General features: G+C 37.1%; 1 protein-coding gene across 2 annotated transcripts in view; it reads right to left on the bottom strand.

The window, feature by feature from the left end:
- The window catches only part of PTPRR (protein tyrosine phosphatase, receptor type R), a 139991-nt gene that overhangs the window by 92459 nt on the left and 20067 nt on the right, over nucleotides 1-27465 (bottom strand). The window contains exon 1 of one of the 2 annotated variants that reach the window (XM_027664081.1): nucleotides 12909-12983. The exons of the other annotated variant lie outside the window; for it this stretch is intronic. The gene's annotated coding sequence lies outside the window, so the exon portion shown is untranslated. Of the gene's footprint in view, nucleotides 1-12908; nucleotides 12984-27465 lie in introns of those variants that run through there. 2 annotated transcript variants of the gene reach the window in all.

The following is a 27465-nucleotide window of genomic DNA, read 5'->3' as shown; positions in this document are numbered from 1 at the left end:
ATAACAGCACTCTACCATTAGCATGTATTTTTTTTACAGACTTATCATCACTTAACTCCTACTGCTCAGCTGTCTCTCTGTATAAGGCGCACAGAACATATACTAACAAATTAATCTCCATAACAAATATCTTTTCCTCTCTGTCAATACCTTGGTGGGAGAAAAACAAGGTTTGAGAAATACATGTCTGAAAACAATAACTTGCTCCCAATTTGGTGCAATAAGTAAGCAATATTCAATATTCAAAAGCCCTCATCCAAGCAATCCATGTTAAACAGCAATTCAAATTCCAAAAATGTAACCACCTTCCTAGCCCGGACAAGTACCAACTGAGCAATACATATGTTTCCACTGAAAGATTCTGGCCAATAACAGATACATTGCAGTTCTGGAGAAAAGGTTTCAAAATATGGCATATGACACTGAAGGGCTCTGGTAAATGGCAGTTCAGAGAACTTGTGGGCTGGGGTAGCATGGTACAGTTGTGATGTTCCTACTCTACACAGTCTACTCAGACCCTGTTCTGCAGAGAGACCACTGATCTCTTGCCTGGGTTGGTGGAACAGAACTTACAGCCAACTTGCACGTGCTGCCAAGATGGACCTCTGGTTCATGAAAAGACACAAAGGCACATTTGCATTAGAATGCTGGACAATGAATTCATTTGCTGTGACACAGGAACTTGTCCTATTTATGCTCTTCCTCAGTAAGTTTAAATAAAAGCAGCCAAGAAAACATTAATTTCAGCATTCAAATCTAGCAAAGCCTGGAAAACAACAGTGATCAACATCTCCTGTACAAAATTCATGATTCAAAAAGCGTTATTATTAGTGCATAAATCAAACCTAGGCATATAACCAAAACGTGTTCCAGTAACTCATCAGGAGAGTGTGTTCAAGATCTGACTGCACCTGATGGACTTGGATGCCCCTAAGCTATCTGCAGTGGGATCTAAAGGATGTTGCAAAACCCCTATATAATAGGGAGGCAGCTGGTAGATCTAGAAGCCTGTTGTGCTTCCTGACCGTTCCTGAGACTTATACACAAATGCAGTGGAAAACTCCAATGTGGAAAAACATTGTAAATCACATAAAGTGATTAACCACATTAATCCAAATATAATCAATGTGCTACAATGTTTCTCCTAACTAAAGGAGGCTTTAAAATATTCATATAGTTTACTGTTGTATCATCACTTTTTGAGTGGCTTTCTCATATAATGAATATCTGAACTACTAGCAAACTTCTTAAAAGAACCAGACATGATGTTCATTGGTGCCATTATTTTATTTTAACAATTAATACATTGAGTAGTACATTGAATCATAAAATATGAATCAGACAGAGAGAAGAGTTGAGATATTATTTTTTTAGCAGTTGTACAGACCCTCCACCATTTAAATTAACATGACCAACGCAGGGTGAGGAAAAGAAAGACAAATAAAAGTATTAAAAGAGTGAGAGGCAAAGATTTGATTTAATGATATAAAAAATAAATAAAACTCCTGAGATGCCTTGTTTCTGTAAAACTGTAAGGCGTGGGAGGAAAGTGATTTGTAGCAAAAAGTTTATGCCTCACTGTATTTCCTGACAGAAGCCTGTGATTCACAGAGATAACAGCGAGTACCTTTCATCTAAAAGCATGTCTAAGTACATTACAAACTGATTTACAAACTATACACAGCATTAATTATACACAGTTCTGCCATTTATTACAGAAATTCAGCTATCAGTGGGAGAAAGAGAACAAGTAATGAAGGCAGGAAATTCTGAGTGCATGCTCTATCACCCCCGTCCTCACAAGCCCACCCTCAATGTTTTCCAGTGAATCTTCCTCTTTTTCTAATGGTCATGATGAATAATGACCTGCAATAAAGGCAGAGTGTTTAAGTTCTGCAAGACAGAGCTCAGCAGGCCTGTGAGCTGCCCTCTTTTCTGACACATAACAAGTAACAAATGACAAACTGCTTGCCACATCCCCCCAGTTTGCTTGTCTGCCACCAAATAATGGCTGCCTGCTGTTACTGATACCATGACAGCAGTTATCTTTCCCGCTCAAGTGGAAGAGATGTACCTTTTGGAGGTCAATATTTCTGTTTCAGCCCTTGCTGACTGTAGGGCTGCAGAAATACTCAGTGCTTCCATCTGTCTGACAAACTGCATAAATGAAGCAAAACTATAAATTTTGACTTCCCATTGAAAGGAAGACCCAAAGGAAAATCATTTCCTGCTAGCTGGTATTTTCCGTTTGGTATTTCACATTTGGGCACACATAGAAAAAAATAAAGACAATGAAAAACCAGATTTTGTCAATGTTTCCACCTATCCAGAAAGAGTGAAGCAGTCAGAAGTCTCCATGTTAAATGCAAGATGTAAGGCCCACTACTCTGCCACACTTGTGGCTGGGGGAGATAATTGCCCCAAGAGAAAGTGACACCCACAGGGTCAGTTAGCACCCTCAGCAAAGGAAATCCTGATTTCTCTTTCCAAAACTCTTCCATTTTATAAAAAGCACATTCATCAGTAAATGATAGAGTAACACAGTCTAGCCTGGTAGTCAGGATATTAACCATGCTTCCATGCTACAGCTCCTATCCTAGTACATTGCTGATTAGCTCAGAGTGGGTAAAAAATTGTCAAGGGAAGACAATGAAAGCATCTAATGCAGAAACCCAGAAAAGGTACTAATTCTAGAACACAAATCAGTTTTATATTAAAAGGATTGAACTTGCACAGAAAAAAAAAGAAGGAAATATCTGCATATTAAAACTAATTTTTGCTACAAACGTTCTACTTCATTTCAAGATAGCGCTGCTAACTTGAGCACTCCCTTCTGGTGAAACCAGAGGATAGAAGTAAAATGTCTCTAATTAAAACCTGAAGCTAGAATATATTGACTTCTCAATTGTTACTTGTCTTTTACAGTTAATTATTCCCATTATCTCAGCAAGAAATGTTCCTTTATATTTGCATACTACTTTTATCTATTATCTTTAATTGCCCGGCTCATTTTAATTATTAACCTGAGAAATTCTGGGGTTGCCAAAGAAGTCCCTTAAAACAGTGACTGTGCTAAACCTCCCAAGATTTCCTTAGCTGTCTGTTCATTAAAACCACTTCCTGCAATTATTTCATCATTTTTGACTTTGTTTTAAAATATATACTTTCTGGACTTACAAGGTCAAGAACAATCCTCCTCAAATGTGGATGAACTTTGAATCATGCAGAGTTGTCTTCCTGGGCTTTGCAAACACTCTACTATTTATTTCGGAAAAATAACTTCTACATGTGTCTTTCTAGGACACAGAAAATGTCATTATCGGTATCATTAAGCACTGCTAAAATTTTTACTTTCTTGCTAATCTACTTAAGTTAACAAGCCCATGTTCCTGCATGTATTTTAGATGCCAAAACCTGTTCTGTTCTCTAGCTGATCCATAAAGTCTATACAACATTTTTCAATTTCTCCATATAAAAAATGAGAAGGACTTAAACAGAAAGAAATGTAAAATGAAAACAACAGAGATGATGCTGTTATGATCATTTCACCCTTATTCAAGAAAAATGAACCTTAAAAAATCCGAGGGTAGAGTTCCAGATTTGTCTGTTTGCTGTCATAATGTGATGCAGAATCTGGCCTTGCCACTGGCTTGCCACACAGTATCTGCCACTGTGCTATATTGAGATTGAAAGAGGAGATTAAAAATAAAAAAAGAAAAAGAAAACACTTTCCTCCAAGATTTGTTAAATCTGTTCATATCATTTGGCCAGTGCAAATGGACAAGGAGACATTGATCAGTTTGCTGACTTGCACTTGAGGGAAATTCTTGTTCTTTGGTTGTGCTAAAGCACAGAGCATCTCAGTGCCCCTCACCGCTTCTCTGCCTCATCTAGACTCTAAAATCTAGTTTTAGGTCAGTGAGCAAAGGCACTTGTTTTTCTTTTTTCTAGACATCTTCATAATCAAATCTATTAGTGCTGATTTAATAAATGGCATAAAAAAGAAAACAGGTAGTGTTTTAAAAGAATGCTGTGAAAGATTTGTCAAGTATGATAAGTTCAAACATAGGTCCTTTAGTAACTGATTTATTTACTTCTGCCAAAGCTCTTCACTATGCAGCTCTTCTCTGTGGTCTGATCCCAGTAAATTTAGACAATCCTTCTTTTTCAGATGCAAAGCCCTGCTGCAACCTGACACTTTTGTGGGCTACTTCTTGGGGGAAGTGTGGGATTGTTTATTGACAGCTGTAATGCTAGGTTTTAAATCACTTTTGCATAAGCTTCCTCAAGTCTATTGGTTCTAATCTTGAACCACAGAATAAGTAACAGCCCACTGGCAGATGATATTATGCTACACCTTTTCACACAGCCTAATGGGGCGGAATGTGTGCAGTGGAGTCATATATAACATAAAAATCATATCTACATATAAATTTTAGAGGGATGGTGAGAGACTTTTATTTAATACCCTTAACAGTGACTTAATAAAAACAGTGTCCCTGAGAATAAAAGGACACTTCTACTTCTCAGAGAGCAAGCAGAAACTCAGAACATCTTGCTAGAATGCAGATTCAATTAAAATCCCACAACGCTATTATGAAAGGGATATATACCAGATAGGCTCAATTTCTTAATAAACTGAGAAGAAAAAACAGAGCAATGATTTTTCAATTACTTTCAGAATCAGTTTGGAAGCTATCTAGGAGTGGAAAAGAACTTCTCACTTGCACTGATAACACTGAACTTTATTGAAATGATAAACAGCTACAAGTAGGTACCTGAAAATAGATGTACCTGTTAGGTCACTGGGTTAGATTTGTTGCTAGTATAATTTCTCTGAAGTCAGTAGTGCTATATCAGCCGTGTAATTCATTCATCATGTTTTACCACCTACACTTCATTTTTTGGAATAATCAGACATATTGTGCGTGGTGGGCATATGGTTTAGTTGCAAGCCAGAAGATCTACCCTGAAACTATTTTTGGTTATTTCCCTCTTTCCTGTCACAAAACCAGAAATGTGTAACAACAAATACTGTCACTGAACGGCCGTGTCTTCTGTTGTAGCAATTATCCTGAATTACCCAGGGATCCTAATTCAGTACACACAATAAAAATCCTGTTTAGCATTTTTCATGACACTAGATGGTAGTGGCAGTTCATAAAAAACATAGTTCTATCATCCTGAATAAGAAGATCTAAGACTGCAAAATGAACATAGGCAGTAATCCAGCATTTACTTTCTACTGGCAGTAGTAGAATGGTGGATTTTTTAACCCCTTTCTAATATAAAGCGGTAAATCATTCCCATTAATTAATTATTTACAAGCATCAGGAAAGAAAGTTTTTCATGAAGCCTTCATAAATCTTTCAACACGTTTGTATTTAAGAAGAATGATATATCAATTCTTCTAATATGACATTAAAATAAGTATATTATTTCCAGCTACTGTCAAAAACAGTTTCCAATATACCTGAGTGTATCATAGCACCATAAAACACCATAAAACCATAGAACCATAAAACCCTGTCCCCATCAGAGAGAAATTTAACTATTCCTCCTCTTTATCTCTAGCTATGATGATCCCTACTCTTCCAGAGTTACCTAATATTTTAATGACAGTAGGAGACATCTTTGCCTTGTGCATTCCTTCTCCCTTGTCTGCTGCATAATTGTATTTTTCCCTGCAACTGGGAGACAAAAGCACCTTAGTGCCAATTAGCTTTTCATACCCTTTTAGGTAAGGGAATCAAGGCTAATTGAAACGCTGTGGCAGTTGAGTTGCAGCCAGTCAAGTCAACACTAAAGAGGGTGTGAGGTAACCGATCAGTTATCTCGCAGGCACTGACCACCCATATTGAACATGCAGAGAGGCACTCTAATAGCCATTCTAATAGTATCTCTATGCAGCATCTCATCATAGTTCTTTGTAGCTTGGTGAAGTAGCTATTCTTTGCTAGCAATGGAAATGTGTGTTAGAACATTTATCCATATTATTTATTTTACTAAAGAGCCTTAGAAAACAAAGTATCCACGTAGAAACAATCCTGCCACTGCTAGGAAGGGATCACTGTTAAAAATTCCTTGCCTTAAATATGTTTTCTTACAACTCTACTTATGCAAATTTAGAAAGTCCTTGGAAAGGCTTAAGTCCTTTATACTCTCAGTAGGAATGAGACTTAGAAACTTACAATATAAAGCAAATCATTTGTTGAAGAAGAGTCAGTTTAAGGCCACTCTCTCAGAGTTGGAAGATGTTGTGAAGGGTAATCACAACCTCTGTTTCTCATCAACATGTCTTTTTTTGCTCGTCATCATCTCAAACATGATATAATTACATCTGAGTGCCTGATGTTTCCTTCTGCATTCCCATTACTGACAGCAGACTAACTGGCAACTTACAGACAATTTCAGACAAGTTCATTTGTATTCTCCTCTGATTTTTGAAGCTCTCGGTTTTGGAGGAGCCAGAGGGCCCCAAGCAACTCAGGAAATGGGCATCCTCCCTTAAAGTAAGTTTCTTTCTGTCTAATAAACACTCAGGCATAGTATGAATTATGTGTCAAAGTGCCAAAGCAGAAAGGCTGATGACTTTTTTGCTTCTCCACTTTTCATTTTATCCAGCATCGTCAGAAATGTTCCTGTTGTTCTTTTAAACATCAGGTCTGCAAGACTAGAATAGCTGATAACTTGCTGACAAGTTGAGCTCATTTCATTCACTTTATTCTCTGCTAATATCTGCACCCTTCTCATTATCACTCACATTCTCTGAAGGCTGGTGGGAGGATTGCCATAGTCAGGCAGAAGATATTGACCTATATCTCATCACGAATTCAGTTTCTCACCAAAAACTTTCTCTGTCTCAAGAGAAAAGAGAATTCATTCACTAATGCAGGAAGCATTTGCATATGCAGTTATATCATCTACAGCGAATGAACTTCATTAACACAACCAGTACAGAACCACAAAACCTTTAAAGAGCATCTGAGCTCCCTTTTTTTTATGTAATATTACCATTTATTTACTTTCCTAGATGTACCCCCTGTTAAGAGTCTTATGGTCAGCGTGTTTTATAATGAGAAGAAACAACTCAGAAGGTTTTATTTCTCTGAAGACCACATTTATTGGCAGATTCTTTCCCATTATTTTTTTCCTGTCTCTAATAATATCACAGCACAAGTAATGAAGAAGAATATCTGTCCAATATAATCTCATAACTAATACATTATTCAGTTAACAATTAACAATTAATGGAATTGAGATTCAACGTTTATTTGCTCTTTTCATTTCTGTTTCTGTGTGGTCATGCTATATTTAGTAACAAGCGCGAACAGCTCAGCTTGTGCTGGGAGGCTAAGACAACTTTTTAAATATGCAATATATTTTCTCCTGCTAAAATAGACAGGTTCAAATAATAATGTTATGTTCTCTCAAATAATAATGTTATGTTCCCACTTGGGCTTTCTTTTCTCAGCAGGGAATATAACTCCTGTACCTTTCTATGATTTCATAAAGAATTAAACCATTTTTGAGAAATATTTTCCCCAGTTCACTGGAGAACTGAGCGGGAAGAAGACTAAAGAAAAACACAGAAATTGTTTCAAGGTGATTCTTCATGTGACCTCCTTGACTGTCTGCTTTCACATAGCTTTAGGAAATACACATACTTACATGGGAGCACTGAAGTAATTCATCTGACAAGTGCTTACCGAACCGTTACGAAAAAGGTATACAGAAAACACGGTGGTGGGTGCAGGTCGACACTTTTCAATAGAATGATACACAATATTTGATGGAAAGGACAGACAGTCCCATCATGACACAATTTGGAATGATAGTGGAAGCTTTTTTCACAGGGGTAAATGGGGAAGACTGAAGACTGGATTTCTCAAACATGTCCTTCTGTGGTGACAACAAAGGAAGCAGTAAGTTTCCTCATAAACTCAGGAGGGGAAAAAGGAGGGACCCAATGAATGACTTTTGGAAAAGAAGGATATAGATGAACTGACTACCTCCACTCATTTATTGTCAGCTGTCAATCTCTGTGGTGAAGTGGAAGGTCTAGAAATTTAGTATTAATCATTAGGAAAGCAGTATAGAAGAGTCACATGAATAAATCTAAAGCCAAGAAGAAATACCAGTAGTGATAGCCACTATTCCCTTTCCCCTCCCTCATTCTCTATCTAGGGATGAAATGAGTAGAAAAGACAAAGGAAATGAGGCAGCAAAAAACATACAATGAAATGCAACATGGGAAGGAAATGATATAGAAGGACGAGAAAGAAGTGATTTTTAATCACCAATGAGTAATGCAAAAATAACTAAACTCCTATCACCTCACCTTCAGTGAAGAAACCAAACAAGAAATATGTGTTCCTGAAGTGATAATTTTTGAGGGTTGTTTGTTTGTTTTTGTTTCTTCCTTCTGTCACTTCCTACGCAACACTGCCACATATCTTCTTTCCTGCAGTATCCACCTCAACGCCAGTTCACACCTTACACATAACCTCTCATGACAGCCCAGTATTACCTCAATACCCCAACACTGAGACAGCCCAGTGAGAATATCACCTCCTCAAACATCAATGGAGTGATGAATTGGTGAATAAAATCCTGAAGGTGAAAGAGATCAGCACACCTTGCAGGACAGTAGCTGTACGCCACCAATACCATCAGGACATTTCCCACTGAATTCAGAGAATAATGAAACAAATCCTATAAAAATGAGATTTGTGAATGCACTTCTTTTACAGAACAGTTTGTTCCATATCAGGGAGAAGCTACATCTTCGGTAGTTTTACAGTAATGAAATTTTTCTGTGACCTTTTACACTGCCTCTTTACATTACAAACAAATGTTAACATCCGACTAATTTGGATCAGTCTGGCCTTCCTAGCCAATTGTCTCCAAATATATTTAAAGTTTTTAGGATGACAGGAGGTGGGAGGTTTTCTTTGCTCTGAAGCAGTCTGTTTTCCAAATAATTAGTCACTCTGATTCATCATTTTGCAGCCTACCAATGAGATAAGCATATATTGCCTGTAGCTATTTATTTAGCTTTATTACAGGTGAGAAGGACAGACAACAACCAGGAATAAGTGAACAAATATTTGCAAGCTATGATTACTGCATAAGAGTTTATGATCCAGCCATAAAACATACGAGCTTTAAACAGATAAAGGCATAGTAATCGAGATTATATATTAACAGAACTAAATTACTGACCAGGCTGTTTATTTCATTCAGAATATGCTGGGAAAGTTCTAAGCATGTCTTCCATAAACCAAATGTGGGGGTTTTTTTAAATCCAAAGAAATTAATTGTTTTCTAAGAAACATTTTCACTAGGATTTTTAGTTTTCTCTAAATTTTCAGCTAAAAACTGGTATTTTTGAGTGCTGATGCATTTAAAAGAATATTTTGAAACATCTTGGAGAATAGAAACTGCATGCCGACACTAGTAGCTTTACAGTTAGTTTAGCTACTGGCCAAAACCTTTTGCTATGTTTTTGTCCTAGTTTTTCTCAAAAAGCAACCTGAAAACTTGGTCAAAACTCTCTGACATAATGTTATCATTATAAAAGGCTGTTTCTGTAAAATACACTGCTTTAGTAGACTCCCCCTATTGTCCCCCCCCAATTACTTAAACTCTTAACATTATAAAGACATAATGCTTTATTCAGAATGAAAGGTTCATGCTTCCACCAGTTTTAAGGCTGAAGAACACTAATAATTTTATCCTTAATGACCTATTTAGAGACCTCAGCCATCAATACCTGTATACTGTCTATGCACAGATAAAAGGCATTGTTGAATGAGAAAATACTTTTAAAAAACATATTTTATAGAATTTCTTCCTTACACCAAATAGTTTGAAGTTTTTCTGCAATTTATGAACCATATCTACAAGATCAGAGAAGTCTTTTGTCCCTCACTGCCTTCCAGAAGGCTAGAAAAACATCTCTGTGCTTTTGGGTGGGGGGCTCTCTCTAGATCAGCTCTGCTGCTTCTGCCAATTCTGTGGAATTAGTGCAGCAAGGATAACACAGTTCAATAGCCCTAGTTCAAAAGCATTCACATTTTCAGATTACTTTGTTCCTCTTCACATGATTTAATGCATGAAGGATAACATAACGGCCTCGGGGAATTCCTCTATGTCCTCGGTTCTTGTGTGATACTTGCTGTAATGGTAATGGGAATTACATGTGTGCATCCATGGAAGAATACACCATGGTTTTTAACATAATAAACAAAGAGCAACCTAGAAACAACTCAGTTTTTTACTTCAGTGCAATTCTGCAGTGTAGATTTGAAACATATAAAAATCAACAGGTTTTTAAAACAATCACTATTCATTTGCCATTGTGATTGTAAAATTCTCTACCAAAACTAATACAGGTGTTTGAAATCTGATTTGACAGACTAGTTTTATGAAAATTAAGTATATTAGGCAGCATTTTAGATATTTGTACCATAACAAACCTACCTAAAGATGATATATATTATTGACTGTATAAAAATATATACATATGAGATATATATATATATATATATAAAGTGTATAGTTATACACACATATATGTGTATCTGGAGAACTACAGGACAATTAGGTGCTATTTGGTACATGGACGCTTCGTGCAGCTTTGAGGAAAACATGCTGCTGAACCACATACATGGGAAACTGCTGTGAAGAATGGTTTCAAAACAGAGGATACCACTGAACAATACCATGCACAGGTATGCATGCATACAAGAGACAGAACATATTACATATTGGCTCAACTGCTTTGAATGATGACCTCTTTTCCCTGGAATGCTGGAAATTGTACTTTTATTATTCCACCATGCAGCTAGATATGTGTTTTTCAAACATATTGACCTTTTGTAATTATTCTATTCCAGCTTGAAGTGTCTATGCTGTAAATCACAGACACACACAAATGTAGTTAAAATTAGAAAAAGAATGCTTTGAAAGTATTAAATACATTTGGTATAATTTGTAAGCTAGAGAAACTCTAGAGTAGAGAACATATTGTGTGGAGACTAGCTCTGATTCAAATTCTTTTATCCAGCTACTAAGGCAAGGCCAGGAGTTAAACAAGATAACAAGATGACATCCTCTGTTTCTGAAGGAAGTTTTTTTCTCTGAAAGATACAAGTATTTTTTAATTTAAACCAATCCACTTTTAAGTTCTTACCATGCCATTAGAAATTTTGAGACAGGATTGACACAAGGCCATTAACAAAAAAAAATCAAAAACATTAATGAGAAGGTCTGCTAATCTGAAAAACACAAATCTATGGTGTTTGTTAAAATATCTTTCCACTACAAAGTTTTTGCTCAAGAGATATTGACCTGAATCATTCCCGTGAAGACACCCTGAAAAGCAATTCCCCAAGTATGCAATCTGCCAGCGCACATTCCTCAGCAGCCACACACTAGTCTTTGATTGTAATTCCAGAATGCTGCCCTGTCACCTGTAAAACCTCATCTTTGCACTGCCCTTCATCACCATCATATTGTTACTGAAAGGATATAGAATTGACAACATGATAGACATAATTAACAGTTCTTGTGAAAGGTAGAAACCTTCAGGAGCTTCCAGGAGACCTAGAGCTTTGCTGGTTTCTCCACAACAGACTCAGTAAGATGAACTAGAATTTTAAGAGGTTTTTTTCATAGCTTGCTTCTTTCTTCCACTTAAGAAAGCATATAAAGTCTAATATTCCAAAATTTCAAAGAGATGAGAATATTGTCTTCCTAATGCAGATTTAATTTTTATTCCTTAACTATGACTCATCCACATACAATATCGCTACTTCAAATAAGGGACAATGCACAACAATGTAAACAAAACCTAGAAATTCTTTTTGCCCAACTGATTTAGCTGATGGAGCTGGTGATCAATAAACTGTTGACACTGGTGTTTGTAAACTCTCAGAACTGCAACCTGGTACTTGGTAGTTTAGAGATGCTTCTCACTGCAAAGACAACAGCTACTAAACTTTTCCAAATAATGATTGTAATCCACAGGAGTAAAAAAGATGTCAGCCCCAGAAGGGCTGGTTGACATATTCTGCCTTAAAGTTTTCCCACTAAAAAATAATCTGGTCTTATTTTTTATCAAAGAAAGTGACATTCGAATGTTATTAATATGAAATGTATAAGTAAAACCCACCCAACAAACAAATTGGCAAACTTGACCTTATTGCAGTTGAAATTCCTACACTGATTTAGTTTTGGAAAACAAAAAATATAATACATCTTTTTTCCTCTCTAAGCCTTCATCCCCAATCCAAGTTTTCTGTCATCTACTGGAATAGAAGAAATTATTTCCAGCTTTGCTATTTATTTTCATTTCCTTTCCAGTTTTCTTATTTTTCTCTGTGTGCTATTTTTTGCCACTGCTTATTTAACTTATTCAAATTGTTTCAAGTTTTTAAGACTTACAGAATGCAAAATGAAAAAAAAGATTAATAAAAAACAACCCTGAAGAAAAGCACAGGTACAATTAATTGTAGTGAAATACATAACAGCAAAAGAGAAAATAAGCAGAAATTGTAAAATTGGGGGGGGGCGCTTGTTGAAAACTAAGATAAAGTGAATTTTGATCTAATACATTTATACAATTTTCTATAGACTATCCACTGTTTTGGAGAAAAATGCCAGAAAGTTTTGAAAGTTTTTTCTTTTAAATAGGAAAAAAAAAAAAAAAAGGAAAAGATGTACAGGAGTTTAAAAACATGGCACATTTCCTTTAGAACTAATATCCTTTGCAAGAGAATTGTTACAATTTACTACCACTACTGCTTACAGAGTTTCTCCAGTTTAGGATCATTACCTGCAGTGATAACCAACAACCTCTGCAAAATGCTGAAAGACACGTAAAAACACAAATAGAGTCTTACCAATCATCCCCTTCTCATAGCTTTCTCTTTCCCAAGAAAACATATTGGAGATGATACAAGCTTTCTGAAAACAAGGTACTAAGAAAGAGAATAATTTCCTTGCCTGTGTAAGACTACAAAAAATAAACTTTGACCTCTCTGATCTGCCTTGTTTGCTGAACAGTCTGTCATTCAAGAGCTTCACATTGAGCACCATGCATTAATTCTGAATTTTAAGTTTTGATTGGCAGAATTGAAAGATCTGTTAAAAGGGATGGAAGCCTGTAATTTCATGTCCTTCTTTTGCCCTACCTGCAACATCTGTATGCAGCACCTTGTCTGCAAATTAAGACTTTCACTCAAAAAAACCCAAAACAGATTCACAGTTTTACTGATAGCTTCACAAAAATTATTTCTTTACACTGTCATAGAAGTAAATGTAAATTTGTTTCTACTACATACATTTCTGCTAGACCTCGTCAAGTCAGATTTTTATGATTATACTAAGGTCATGGCTTTTTTAATAAGAAATTACCCATCTTCATTAGGTAAAGCCAGATTCAAACTACTGTATTGAATGTGTTACCTGCAACATAATACCAACAAGCCTGTATTGCGATTTTTTGTTTTCAGTGTTACAGCTTTAAGGAGGTATCCTGCATATAAAATTTCCATTCTTAGGAGCTCCAACAGTACCTAGCATTAAAAGAAATGAGTTTTCTAGAACTCTGATTTTAATGTAAACTGTGTGTGATTTTGCTCTAATGTAAACTGAATTAATTTCTAAAAGTTTGCAGTGAAAAGCCAGCCTATGATTTTTGCTGTGAACAAAGAATTATCTAATTTCAGATAATACAGAACTAGGAAACACCTACCATATTTCTGGATCAAGTTTCTTGCTATTGAACTCAACCATGTCATATAAACCCATTGTAAACTGAAACTAAAAGAATCCAAAAAGCTAGGCAATTAAATCAATATTTTTTCTCCATGAGACTCAGGGATTGTGGATCTTCCTTGCTGTGAGCTGTGGTGGACAGAGCATAACAAAATTTACTTCGGTAGCCCTTTTTTGTATATACATATATACACATTTGTATAACAGTTTTAATTTTTTAAGGCCTTTTCTATTCTCAAGTCATTACTGTTCTATTTGAGAAACTCATGAACTGTTAATGAATGTATATTTGCAGCTACCTTGGTATGTGGCAGAATCAAAAAATACCCTGTCTAAACAGAGGGGTAACTGAGGCATAGACAGTCTGGTCATGCACAAAATCTCTGTTAGAGCTGATGACCAAACCAAGATCGCTGTGGACAGTGACATGGGCTAACTACTATTCCACATCAGAAGGATTCATAACGAGAGGTCTAGGGCAGGACTCCGCTTGCTTGCTTATGCCTAGCCCACTTTCACCTCCAAGACAATATGGGAGTTATTGTACCTTTATTCCCTCCTAGTAATTTAGGGATTAGGGATGTAATTCAAAGTAAAAAAAGATACGGGTCAAATATTTTCCTTTTACAAGGAGGTTTCAAACCAGATTTCCCAAGAATGAGTGTTGTCTAACAAGCCTAAGGTTATTCTAGGACTTCCAGAATTCTCCATTTACTTTTGAAGCCACTTCAGTGTAGCAATTAGAAGCTCTGACTTTTGAGAGAAGAGATAAAAACAAATGTGACTGTGACTCTGCAATTTAGAGACTGCTTTAGGCACAGAAGGAGGCAAGTCCTGTCTTCTGTTCCCTGGTTTTTATCCAGTAAATATGTAATCATACCAGTACTTGGTAATTTTACTTAGCTACTAAAAATTAGCAAGTCTTTCTTAGAAAACAATAACCAAACGCATTCAAAAAGTACTCATTTTAATTTACAAGCAATAAAGCAACACCTCCCACTGAAGACCTCATCTCATTCTATGCTGAAGTTCCTGAACAGAATTTCATTCCATCTTTTAATATTTAATACATTTCAGAGAATTAAGAATGAATTTTACTCTTGTTCATGATTATTAGCAAATATATACTATTTAGCATATATATAATGCACCAAACTTGAGATACTGCTTATGACAGAGGCCTTATTTTGCCAGCTGTTTTATGATCTTGCACCTCAGAGGACATTTGGTGGCACCATTCACACTTGGGCTGAAGAACCATTAGAAAAAAGTTTCATGACCACATGGTCCCTTCCTGTGCATCAAATGTCCACACATGCCCCCTCCTGAGTCACGGCATTTTGAGGTCCAGTGTGGAGAAACCCAAATAGCTTCCCGAACCTTACAAGTTAACCATGGTTATGGCTACCATGTGATGACAGCATACTGCCTCCAATACCCAGTCTAGCTCATTAAGAGCTAGTTCTTTGTGATATGCACCACTAATGTGTTCTTATTTGCTACTCATGAGAATGCTCTTTTATAGAGGTTTAAAATATGGAGTTGTTTGGGTAAAATGTCTATGAGTGTGGTAGTTTCTTAAAGATGAGTGCACCTTGACAGACTTGCAGTTGTGGTCAGAAAAAGGTATGTTGGAAAGCTGCCCTGCTCCAAGGGCAGAAGGCTCTGGGGCAGAGTTCCGACCCTTTCTGGAGATCATTCTTCTCCTAGCCTCCTCCCTAAACTGAATCAAACAAGCTGCTTGACAAGGCCATGGTTACCCAAGTAAATTAGTGTTCTCCCACGTGCCCCCTTCTCTGCTACCACTTCTATCACAGGTATTTCATCTCTATTATTGCAGCAAGAGGAGCACAACCAAAAAGAAAAAGGATAAAACTAAAATATGGGGGAGTTCAGCTTGAATGAGTGTTACAAGATTAGACAGATGCACTTTTGGTTTATTTAATGTTATTATGTGATATGGCAAGTTATAGAAAGAAAAGTAGTTAAAGAACCAGGAACATTTTGTTCATTTATGCTACTCTGCTGAAGAAAATTTTTTTCCTGGATCTTTGCCTTTGTGAATATATTCCATCTATCCTGGACTCCAATCCAAATGCTTAGAGAAAGAACTAATGCGCTAAGTTAGAAGAAATACCTTTTTCATTGTGTAAACAACCTTCAAGCACTGTTTTGCAGAACTTATGTACAAATGCACTAAAATACAAGGGTGCCATTTAATAGACTTAATATGGTTTGCCATTGATGGAGCCAAACCAAATGTAAACAGATTAGTTCTCTGAAAATCAGGAGTTAGGTCTGTCCTCAAAAAAAAGCATGTCATAAGTGCTATAAGCTCTTCTGAGAAGAAAGGAAGGACAAGACATGTACAAAGTATAGTTGCATTCTGGGTAGCCCTGGTGGTCTGAAGTCTCAGTCAGGGAGGTCTCCGGCAGAGCTCAACATCACACTGACTAACAGCAAGTACTGTAGCTATCAGAAAGGTGTTCTGGAATCACAGATGTAATCCTGACAGCTATTCAAAACAAAAATGTAGCTGTCCATGCTCACTGAAATCTGAGAACTTCACGGTGACATACTCATGGTAATTTTAATAAGACTCAAAATGACATCATATAAGCTGACAGAGCTCGTTCAGTCCCTTCTACATTCCTCATTCATCTGCTGTGCTGCAATAGTGCACTCACTGCTGGACTGTAGCTTTCATTTTCCTATGTACTGGGATATCAGTCCTGTCCAGGCAGAAACTACCACTGAACAAGATTAAGTTATATATTTAGCCTAGTGGACTGAAGTAACTTTAGTTCACTCTCCTGGGGTAACATGCATGTAAAAGCTTTCACTTTCACCAACCTTATTCCTGAAAGCTTCTTTACATTAATATCACGGTATATCACAAACTGAAAATACTTTAAAAAACAGATATATTTGGGATGGATAAAAAAGATTTTAAAATTAAATTATTCTCCTATTGGTCTAAGGATTTGAAAACCTGACTATTATTTTCTAATACTCAGGCTTGGAATAACCTTTCATGCCTTGTTTACTGGGCTATAGCAGTAAACATTTATTATTAGTATTTTGGTTGATAGCTGTTTGTGAGAGACAATAATGCCTGGTGGAAACAGAAAACTTTGCAACCAAAAAGTCAAAATAAAACACTTAAATTTCCATGCAATATGCCATCTTGAAATACAAACACACAAACCTACATAAATATAAGACATGTTTTCAAGTAATAAATATGAAGTGTTAGTGGATGTCTTAATTTAGGAAAGGCAAATTCAGCATATCCACCAAGATAAGTATGTCTGCTGCTTTCAGAAGTGCCTTGTTTTCTCCAAGTTATTTAAAAAATTTATTCTATCCAAATCCCTTCCCGCCTCCTTTGGCTCCCACTGATTTCCCTTTACTTAATCAAGCTTACACTGCTCTGACACCAAAGGCAGTCCTCTTATTAAGACAGAATTCCTACTGATTAATCAATCTATGTATCTAGTATGAAAACTTACATAACTGCTCACTGATTCGGAAAGTCACATGCATATACTAAAAGACAGAATCACAAACACATCAAAAAGCAAAGAAACAGTATCATTTGCTGTATCATCATTATCAGAAGGCACTATTAATGGGCAATAAAAATTTATCTGGTTTTAATAAAGATTTTTTAGGTACTATTTATTTTTTTTAAAAAGCAGAAGATAACAGAAATACCCATAAATAAATTTATACACATTCAACAGAAATCTTCAAGGCATCTTGCAAAACTTTGTAACTACAACTGAAAAGCAGAAGGCTGGTTATAAAACCATTATTAAAATTAAACACTGTAATCAAGTAATACATTGCCAAACATAGAAACATCTGGAGGGTCACAACTGGGGTTATAAAATTAAGTTAACTTAAAACACAGAAAATGAAAGGAACACTTGGACATGGGTCCTGCCACCACTGTTTGCTGTCTCTCTATCCAAGGATATGCCCCCATGTAGACCTGACAGTGTGAATGCCAGGGATGAGATCTTTCAGTCATGTCAGGGAATTGCTCCCAGTAGGGATTCAGATGCCCTTCTAGCAGCTTAGTCATCCCAGGGAAAAGGAGGAAAAGGTATCCTGACTGTGTTGTGGCATCACTAAAACTCAAGTTATGTCTTTGAATTAGCCACGATGCTTAAGGGCCCACATGTCGGCAGACTTGCCCAGGTCCCACTGTGGGTATAGTCAGGGACATGGTTATCTTCAAACTGGAGGGCAGCAGCCTAAGTCCCTACTAGAGAAGAGATACCTCACAGTCCTGCCGTAGCCCCCAAACATGCATGGCGAGCTGATAGCCAAGCATTTGGCTGGAAGACACTGCACAGCAAGCTAAGGGAGCAGCTGACAGAAACGAAACACCCTGATGAATACAGGGACCGTGACCAAAGTCTGCTCCAATAGTTACCAAAGTTAAAAGAAATCTCCACAAAAGCCACAATCCTTCAACTCACTAGTTCTGTCAGTTCTAGTTACTTAGAGTCTTTTCTAGATAGGTAGGTAGATGAGAACATATTGCTTTGTAAGATTTATATGACTAATGTATTTACACATATAAATTTATAGAAATTACAAATATAAGAGACCAATTGTTATCACTTCTACCACGCAATGCATGATAAAGATTTACTGTTTCCCAAGAGAAGAAAAAAACACACAAAACTGAGATGGCAAGTAATTCCTGTAATTTATTTTCATAACTATAGCGCTCAAATACTGTTAATATAATTGCCATTTATTCATGATCTTATTACACAGTGGTTAATGGAGACTTGGGAAATGCATACAGTGTGTGTAAATTGCCTTTAATAAAAGCAATTAGACAGTTGAATGATTATTGTTCATTACCACCTATGAGTACAGGGACATCTGGTGGACAATATTGTTATTTGATAATTTTCTATGTATTTTCACTAGACATTTTCCTCCAAAACTCCAGAGTAGAAATTCAATCTATCCAATGGCCTACACTTAAGAACTGCTGCATATTTTATATTGCTAAGTGACCTTTGACATGCACACATTACAACTTAATCTTAAATTAATATTTACTTTAGCTGAGAAAATTTTTTATTGTCTTTAAGCAGACATTAATTTAGCTTTGTTAAGTCAAAATTCATGTGGCAAACATTAGCCTTTTCAAAGAGAAAATATATTTTTTTCTGTAATACTTTATCAAAACCAGCAAAACTTAACCTTGGACTTCAAAGTATACTTTGGTCATGAGTTTGAATAGGATTTTTCAGAAATCATTTATATCATAATTTAATTGCAGGTCTGTAAGTACCTGGGTGTAAGTGCTTCACAATAATCTCCATAGCACCTACAATCCAGAAGCCCATGGAGCACCCCAAAAGCAAGGCAAACCTATACCAAAAACAAGAATACCCTCAAGTTGCTTTCTCTCAGCTTAACACAGGCAAATAAGCAAATAAACTCACTCACAGTGAAGACCAGCAGTTACTTGCCATGAATACAATAAATTTTAAAATATCCCCAAAAAACAACAACAGAACCCACAAACAAACAAACCAATCAACAAAAAAACCCTTAAACAAAACACCACCAGACCAAACAGCTAAAACCAGAGCTGAGAACACCTGCCGTACTGTTACAACGGGTGAGAAGGTGCACATTACAGTTCAAGAAGATTTTGCATAGCCGTGATGCTGTCAGAGATCTGGTAACAGAGTAGCCCTGGGCAAAAAGGAGCATTCACAGCAGAGGGGAAGACTATCAACGGAACCAAAGAGAAGTGTGGGCTATAAAACATGTAAAAGTGGAAAGAAAAAAGAGACCAGCAAAGTGCTTTGACACTAAAAGAATAAAGGAAGGAGTAGAAGACAAAGGTGAAACAAAAAATAGAAGTACAAAGTGATTAGGCAAGCCAAGACCCTGATAATAGCTTGGGGTAAAGGGTCACATTGAAGAGATGTAAAAAGGAAGATAGAACAGTAGAGGGACAAGTTCATAGGCAGAAGTGTGCAGAAGACCAATGCAACACTCCAATAAGGAAAGAAGAGCACTTCCAGTAGCTCAATGGGGACATGACCAAGAAAGATGAATGTGCTATTTAAAGTATTTCTCCAAGTTTGAATTTATTAGGAAGAATTATGGAGAAGATTAGATATTTGCCCTATCAATCACAGTCTGAAACTCAAATGCATGTTAAAAAAAAAACAAGGGTTAGGTGAGGAAAGGATATGACTTCCACACAGCAGAGTCAGAGAGGGAGTAGATGAAAGGACAGAATCATTGGGGAGTGGTTGAATGGATAGTGAGGCAAATGTCTTAAGTAGGCACTACAGACTAGGTATTTTGGGGGCAAGAACTCCATCAAAAAAAGAGAAGGATAAAAAAGGGTAGAGAATACTGCATGGGATGCACCAAATGGTTAGCCAAAACAGAAAAGGATGGAAAAAAAAAAAGCATGTATGAAAAATGCAGCAATGTTCTGAAATGCTTTTGAATGCATTACATGCCTGATTAACTGGAGAAAAATAGAAGTTTTATGCTGGGCAACATAAAGCAGTTAGGAGTCTTATTGTTGTAAGCTTCACATCAATTCACATCAGTAGTATTAGGCTCTAAGTCACAGTAGAAAATATCATTCAGGAAAGAGTGAACAATGCAGAAGTAATATAGTGTAAGTTTGGCTGAAATGATTGTCTAGTTGGCAATGATTTTAACTAAATGATTCCTGAATATACATGGAGAATTTTTAAAAGGCTTCCATGGATAATAAGGGATCTTTCCAAACAGAGAATAACAGAGTGTGCAAGATTCACAACACTAAAGTTTTATTCATTCCTTTCTGTTTATGTAACTTGTCTGGTATTGCCTCTGAAAACCAATTTCTGCCTTTCCACTTTACCAGAGAAAGCACATGGACTGCATGTGATCTTGTCTCTCTGTACAAAAACACGTGTCTGAATTTCCTGCAATTTTTCTTCTCTAGCAAGAGTGCAGAACCTCCCTACTATCTATGATATACGAGGAACTCAATATAAACTCAGTATAAACAACTCTGTGTTGAGACTCGTGCCAGTACACTGCCTCCTGATTTTGTACAGACTGTTAGCAAATGAACAGCTAATAGCTCCCCACTCCTGCTCCAGAACTTCTTGTCAAATTTTGAGTTTTAAACAGCTGAGAAATATTATATTGCTGATAATCTCACTAAGGGACAACCTGCTGAAAATCTGTAGAAGATTGATTTACTTCAGAATAAGCGACAGATCTGTGCTAGTGCTTTATACTGGCTATGGGAGACCCCAGCTCAGGTCCCTGATCTGTATATGCTTCAGAATGAAGAGTTATTGCTTTGTCTTCCATATGCCACATGATAAATTGAATTACTAGACTTCCAGACGAATCTGTCTCCACTAACACTGCAGATTCCACTCAGCTAAAATAATTAAATAAAAATTAATCTGGAAAGAAGAGCAAAACATTTCTGCATCTAAAAAAGACTTGGCCTTGGAACTCCCACATATTGAAGACAAGACCAATCTCAAGTGCACTGAAAACACCTCCTGCATGAGCCTGTCTCAGGTCTATCCTACAATGTAAACAAAAGACACCAAATAACTTGACTTGGATGATTTAACCAATTTCCCCCTTGTGACTCTTGGCTTCTACCAGGACATGACAAAAGGCACTGGAACCTGAGTGCTCATTGTAGCTCTATGCCTTGAGCTTTGGGATTTCTGTGATACATGACTCTCATTTCCTCCTTCCCTCCCAGTTTAAATAGTTCCATTTTATCCCAGTGAAATTTTTTTACCTTAAAAATTTACCTCAAAATTCTTTAAAAATTGAATTTATTTTCAATATACTTCTGCCTTGAGTTTTTTGACTCAGAAGATTTCATTCATTTCAGCAGTTCTTGATCAGCCTCCCATACTGCTCAGTTGCTACAAGGAATGTGTGATCCACTCCATAACTAATGAGTTGTTAGAGAGTTGGTTGGCAGCTGATGTAATATCAAAGTGAAGGTATTTTTGTATTGCATCAGCCTCAAAATAATTTTGAAAGAAGTCCACAATTAAAGAAAAGGGAATTAAGAAAGCAAAGATGTAGCTTCTATGCTAAAGTAGACAAGCCAAGAAAATAAATTACTATATACCAGAGCCAAAGATTATAGTCAATGCCTTTCTATTACAACCAAAGAAACTACAACAGTAGTACCATGGCCAAGAGAGCAAAGATCAATAGCAGTAGAGCATTGGATGGAGAGGATTGTAATAACATTATGACAAAGAAAAGCTAGCAGCCTTTGCCAAACTTGCCAAACTCTGCTTGACAAAGATCGATTACATAAGAACAAGAGAAAGGGTTTGACTGTGGGTACAAATGTCCAAGTCTGGCCTAGAAATACACCCCCTGGCCTAGAAATACAGTCAGTGCTCAGTAGTCCCTGGATTTCAGTTTAATGGCACATGAATGTGGAGACACCAAAGCTGCTCTTAGGCAGCAGTAGCTCACAGTCAGCAGGATACCATAACTCAACACTGATATTGATGCTCCTCATGCTCTGCAACACATTTCCCGGCACTGGGACTCCAAGGGATTTTTTTGTTAGAGTCAGCCAGGTCTGTACATTTATGCTAGGCCTCGGCTAGCAAGCCCTGAAAGATGTGAGCTAACTCTGTGCCCAGTACATCTACATCACGGTCTTACTATGTGATATTGTTGCATTACATTATCAGGGGTTTTTTTCATTATATACAACATTCCTTAGTCACTCACTTTGAATGAAATACTGATTATAGAAACATTCTACTCCTAACATATGGACAGAAATAAACATGATCCTTAACGATAACCTGCCTGTCTCTACTTTTCCTTAGCATATTTATCACCACAAAACAGATGTGCTATTCATACTGAATCACATTATTGTCAGACTGAATCTTGTATATTTTTAGAACCAATACGGTAAATCCTGTTTTTTGTTAAAATTTTTCCTAAAGTATTTTATTAAAACAGCTCTGGTAGAGTAAGCTCAGGTCTCACATTAATTTCAGCATTTATGCTGTGCTCTCTTTTCATAAGAGTGATGCAAAACATTTATTTTGGCTATCTTCTTAATAAGATTAGACCGCTATTAAAGGTGATAAAAAGAGACTTTAAATTAATATGCTTAAATACAAGTAAAGTGAAAGGAAAAAAAAACACCAAAAAAAGGTATTTTTCTGTAGTGTTCCCCTGTTTCTACTGGCATGAAGGACTGTGCATAGAATGGACTGCCTAACAAAGGTCCTCAAAATCTCTGCCTTTGAAGGAGGAAACAGGCTTACACAGTCACTGTAAGAATAGACCATCTTACTTTTGTTATTGTACCATACAGCCATTTGAAGCATTTGGAATTGTTTGGGCAATTCAATACTTAATTCTATAAGGACAATAATATTCCATCATGCTTGCTGAGCCAGTTAAAGTAGAACACAAATAACTTTCATTGACCAGAGGAAGAGAGTAATTAAAACAGAAAAAAACCCCAAACCCCATAAGTAAAGTAGCACTGTTCTGCAAGTATTTTTAATGTATCGGGCCCTCAGCCTTCTAAAATTAATTAATGCTTTAATGAAAGATGTCTGTTATCTGACTAACAAATCTTGTTTTTCTAATATCCAGCTACCCTGGTTTTCAAATAAGACTCAAAGAAAGAGTTGATGAGAAAGGACATCATAAATGATTTATGGATGTCCTACTTTTGTGTATGGTACATTTATTATTCTACTTAATGTATCCATATTTTTTTTTAATTCATTCATTACCAAAAGGCTCACATTACAGTTATTTTATTAAAGGTTATACCCACTTTCAGCCAGATTCTTAGGAAGTATATTTAAAAATTAAAGCTACAATTAAATTTTTTATTTAGTCTGAGAATTTCAAATCATGTATTTATTTAATTATTTTCCTATTAGCTATTTCTAGAGGGATCAGTTGCTGTTGTTTTGTTTGGTAATTTTTTATCAATATCTTGATCAGCATTCAATAAGCTTCTTGCTATTTCATTATCTGGGTGGCCTCTTAATTTGCAGTTTATGTTTCCTTGTTTGCTCAACTCCAGTCAGTAGTCACTTGTTCCAACCACAAATGTGTACAGCATGTCAGAGAGGTGTTCCTAGAGCTATTAACCACCTTCCCCCCTCCCACCGCAGCCATCCTTTAACAGAGGATTTCTACCAGGGTCAATCCAGAAACCCTTAAAATCAAGTCTAAGTCTCTCAATGATTTTTGAGTGGTCTTGGGAATCCATAGAGCTCCTAGTTGACTTGAAGCTGGTGAACATTGTCCTGATTTTCAAGAGGGGTAAGAAGGAGGACCCCCGAAACTACTGGCCTGTCAGTCTCACTTCAGTGCCTGATAAAGTCATGGAGAAGATTATTCTGGGAGGTATTGAAAAACATCTGAAAGACAATGCAGCCATCAGTCACAGCCAACATGTCTTCCTGAGAGGAAAGTCCTGCTTATCCAACCTGATTTCCTTTTATGACAAGGTAACCCACCTAGCTGATTAAGAGAAGCCAGTTGATGTAATCTTTTGCATTTCAGTAAAGCTTTCAATACTGTCTCTCACAGGATCTTTCTGGACAAAACGTCCAGCACACAGCTGGATAAACACATCATGTGGTGAGTGAACAATTGGCTCACAGGTCAAGCACTGAGGGTAATAGTGAATGGGGTGACATGAGACTGGTGACCTGTCACTAGTGGCGTTCCACAAGGCTGCATCCTTGACTCTGTGCTCTTCAACAACTTCCCAAGCACATGGACACAAGACTGGAAGGGATATTAAGTAAGTCTGCAGATGTCACAAAACTGGGAGGAGCTGTTGACTCCCTCAAAGGTAGGGAGGCCCTGCAGAGATACCTCGACAAGTTAGAGGACTGGGCAATCACCAACCATATGAAGTTCAACAATGGGAAGTGCCAGATTCTGCACCTGGGATGGGGCAACCCTGAATGTATGCTGGAAAGCAGTGCCACGGAAAGAGGCCTGGGGGTCCTGGTAGATGGCAAGTTGAATATGAGTCAGCAGTGCCCTGGCAGCCAGGAGGGCCAACTGCGTCCTGGGGGCATCAGGTAAAGCATCGCCAGTCAGTCAAGGGAGGGAATTGTCCCGCTCTGCTCTGCACTGATGCAGCCTCACCTGTAATATTGTGTGCAGTTTTGGGAGCCACAATATAAGAAAGATATTAAGCTATTAGAGAGCGTCCAAAGGAGGGCAACAAAGATGGTGAAGGGCCTTGAGGGGAAGCCGTATGAGAAGTAGCTGAGGTCACTTGGTCTGTTCAGCCTGGAGAAGAGGAGACTGAGGGAGGATCTCACTGCAGTCTATAACTTCCTTGTGAGGGGAAGAGGAGGGGCAGCCACTGATCTCTTCTCCAGGGTGACCAGCAACAGAACTCAAGGGAACGGCCTGAAGTTGTTTCAGAAGAGGTTTGGGTTGTATATAAGCAAGATGTTCTTCACCAAGAGGGTGGTTGGGCACTAGAACAGGTTCCCCAGGGAAGTGGTCACAGCACCACGCCTGACAGAGTTCAAGAAGTGTTCGGATGACACTCTCAGGCACATGTTATGACTTTTGGGGAGAGTCCTGTGCAGAGCCAGAAGTTAGACTCAATGATCCTTGTGGATCCCTTCCAACTCAGCATATTCTGTGATTCTGTGTTAGTAGGCAATGGACAAAGGGGAGAGGTCTTTAACTAATATAGCTACAGTTTAAACAGAAAATAGTGGAAGAAAGGGAGTAAGTACTATTAATTTTCAAGTTAATCTCTATTGCCTGTATACACTTTTACTGTGGTTATTTAGGCAGAGCCACATATCCTGCAACAACATTTGAGAGAAAACCTATGAGAAAGCTTTTGGAGATTGTAGTGGGTTGGCTTTTGGATTTTTTAGGCCTTCCTTAGCAATGGAGGTCAGAAATCCAAGGAAGTATTCCATATCATCCTTTAGGACAACACAACATATAAATAAGGCGGAGATAAGAGAGCTCGCTCTCTTCTCTCTTCCGGTGGCTGAAGGTGACAGGTCTCTCCGCAGATGGTCTTTGCTTGTATAGGCCAGGGCCTGCCTGCTTGGACCTGCCGTTATCTCTGTTCCATTTGGGAGGCGTGGGGGAGTTGGTTGGTGCTTCGCACAGTTCTGCTGTCTCGTTCAGGGAAGTATTTAATTCGGTTTTTTGTGTTTATTTGTAAGCTCTCTATTAATGGGGTATATTTGGAGGATATTTGGGTTTTTTTAGGTTTTTTATCCCTGTTTCCCCCTCCCTTTTCCCTTTTTTCCCCTCAGGAGCTCCCTATCATGTGTACAATATATTCAAATTGTATCTATAATTGTAAATATATGTAAATATATATTTTTTATATAATCCCATTTTCGTTTGGGCTTCTTTCAGCTTTTCTGTGGTTCATTTTTTTTCCCTCACTTTAAAGAGCAGGAGAGGGAAGGGGACAGCTTGGACTTGGCAAGAGAGCCAGGCCAAACTGATACAGGGACAAGGTCTGCTTCATCTCTATTTTTCGTCATCACCTCAAAACAAGGAATATAATTTCTATATTGTTTCAGCTTTACTTTGCCTAAAGAATAAAAAGGCTTTAAGAGTACTTAAGGTCATTCTTCAACTAACCCCAAACATTTTTGTTTTAATGACCTGTTAGCTCTGAAGACTGTACCACTACAAAATTACATGTTACAGTACCTGAAAATAAACTGTTATAACGTGAAATTATTTTTTCATGACTTTGAAATATCATATCCATTTGTAAAGATTAGCCTCCGGAGTTGTGTTCTTAATTAGACAACATATCACATGTTGCACAAAGAAAGCACATCAGCAATTTGGCTAAACAGTGCAGAAAGCTGTAAGTGTTGCCAGAACACCACAGGCCTGTAAAAGAAGTGATCCTTATTTATTTGTGTTTTCCAAAAAAACCCCAAGATTACTAGTAATATTAGTACCAGCAAAAAGATAACTTCTTATTCTGAAAACACCAATGGAAAAATGAGTAAAAAAATTAAATTCAATTTAATCAATAACATTTTGTAAATCAAGCAAAATTTGCTTTAGCATATGATAAAAATCTTGATTTATATGATCATTGATTTCTATACTACAGTTTATTATACAATGGCCATTCCCAAGGAGAATGTGTAATCTCAGCTAAATTTGTACAAAGCAGACATTCCACTATTATTCTCCGACAGCTAATAAAGGCTGAAATGTAAATTTGTTTCAGTTCATGTTTAAATAAACATTGATATAACATATGCAGTCAACCACTTTCCTACTCTATTAAACAGTATTATATTAGCAGTCTTGATATATATCCCCAACTCTTTCATGATGCTTCTACCATATACTCAATTTAAAGCAGTATATCCACTAAAAGTATTTTCCACCAGTTTATGGTGGTATAGAGCCAAGTAAGAATTAGCTCCATTACAAATTGTCAGTCATGTCTGACCTTCAAAGGAAGGACAATAAAAAAATCACTTAAATGCTTTTAGCAACAGGAACAAAGGCATAGAATTTGTACCTCTCTGCTTACCTCCCTGGGTTATTCCTCTTTTCATGAACCATTTTGATACTGAGGTGACTGAAAAAACATCATTCGCTTGAGAG

Source organism: Corapipo altera, unplaced genomic scaffold (genome assembly GCF_003945725.1).
Source record: "Corapipo altera isolate COAL_440 unplaced genomic scaffold, ASM394572v1 1, whole genome shotgun sequence".
NCBI classification, from domain to species: Eukaryota; Metazoa; Chordata; class Aves; order Passeriformes; family Pipridae; genus Corapipo; species Corapipo altera.
This window is presented reverse-complemented; position numbering and strand designations above follow the sequence as displayed.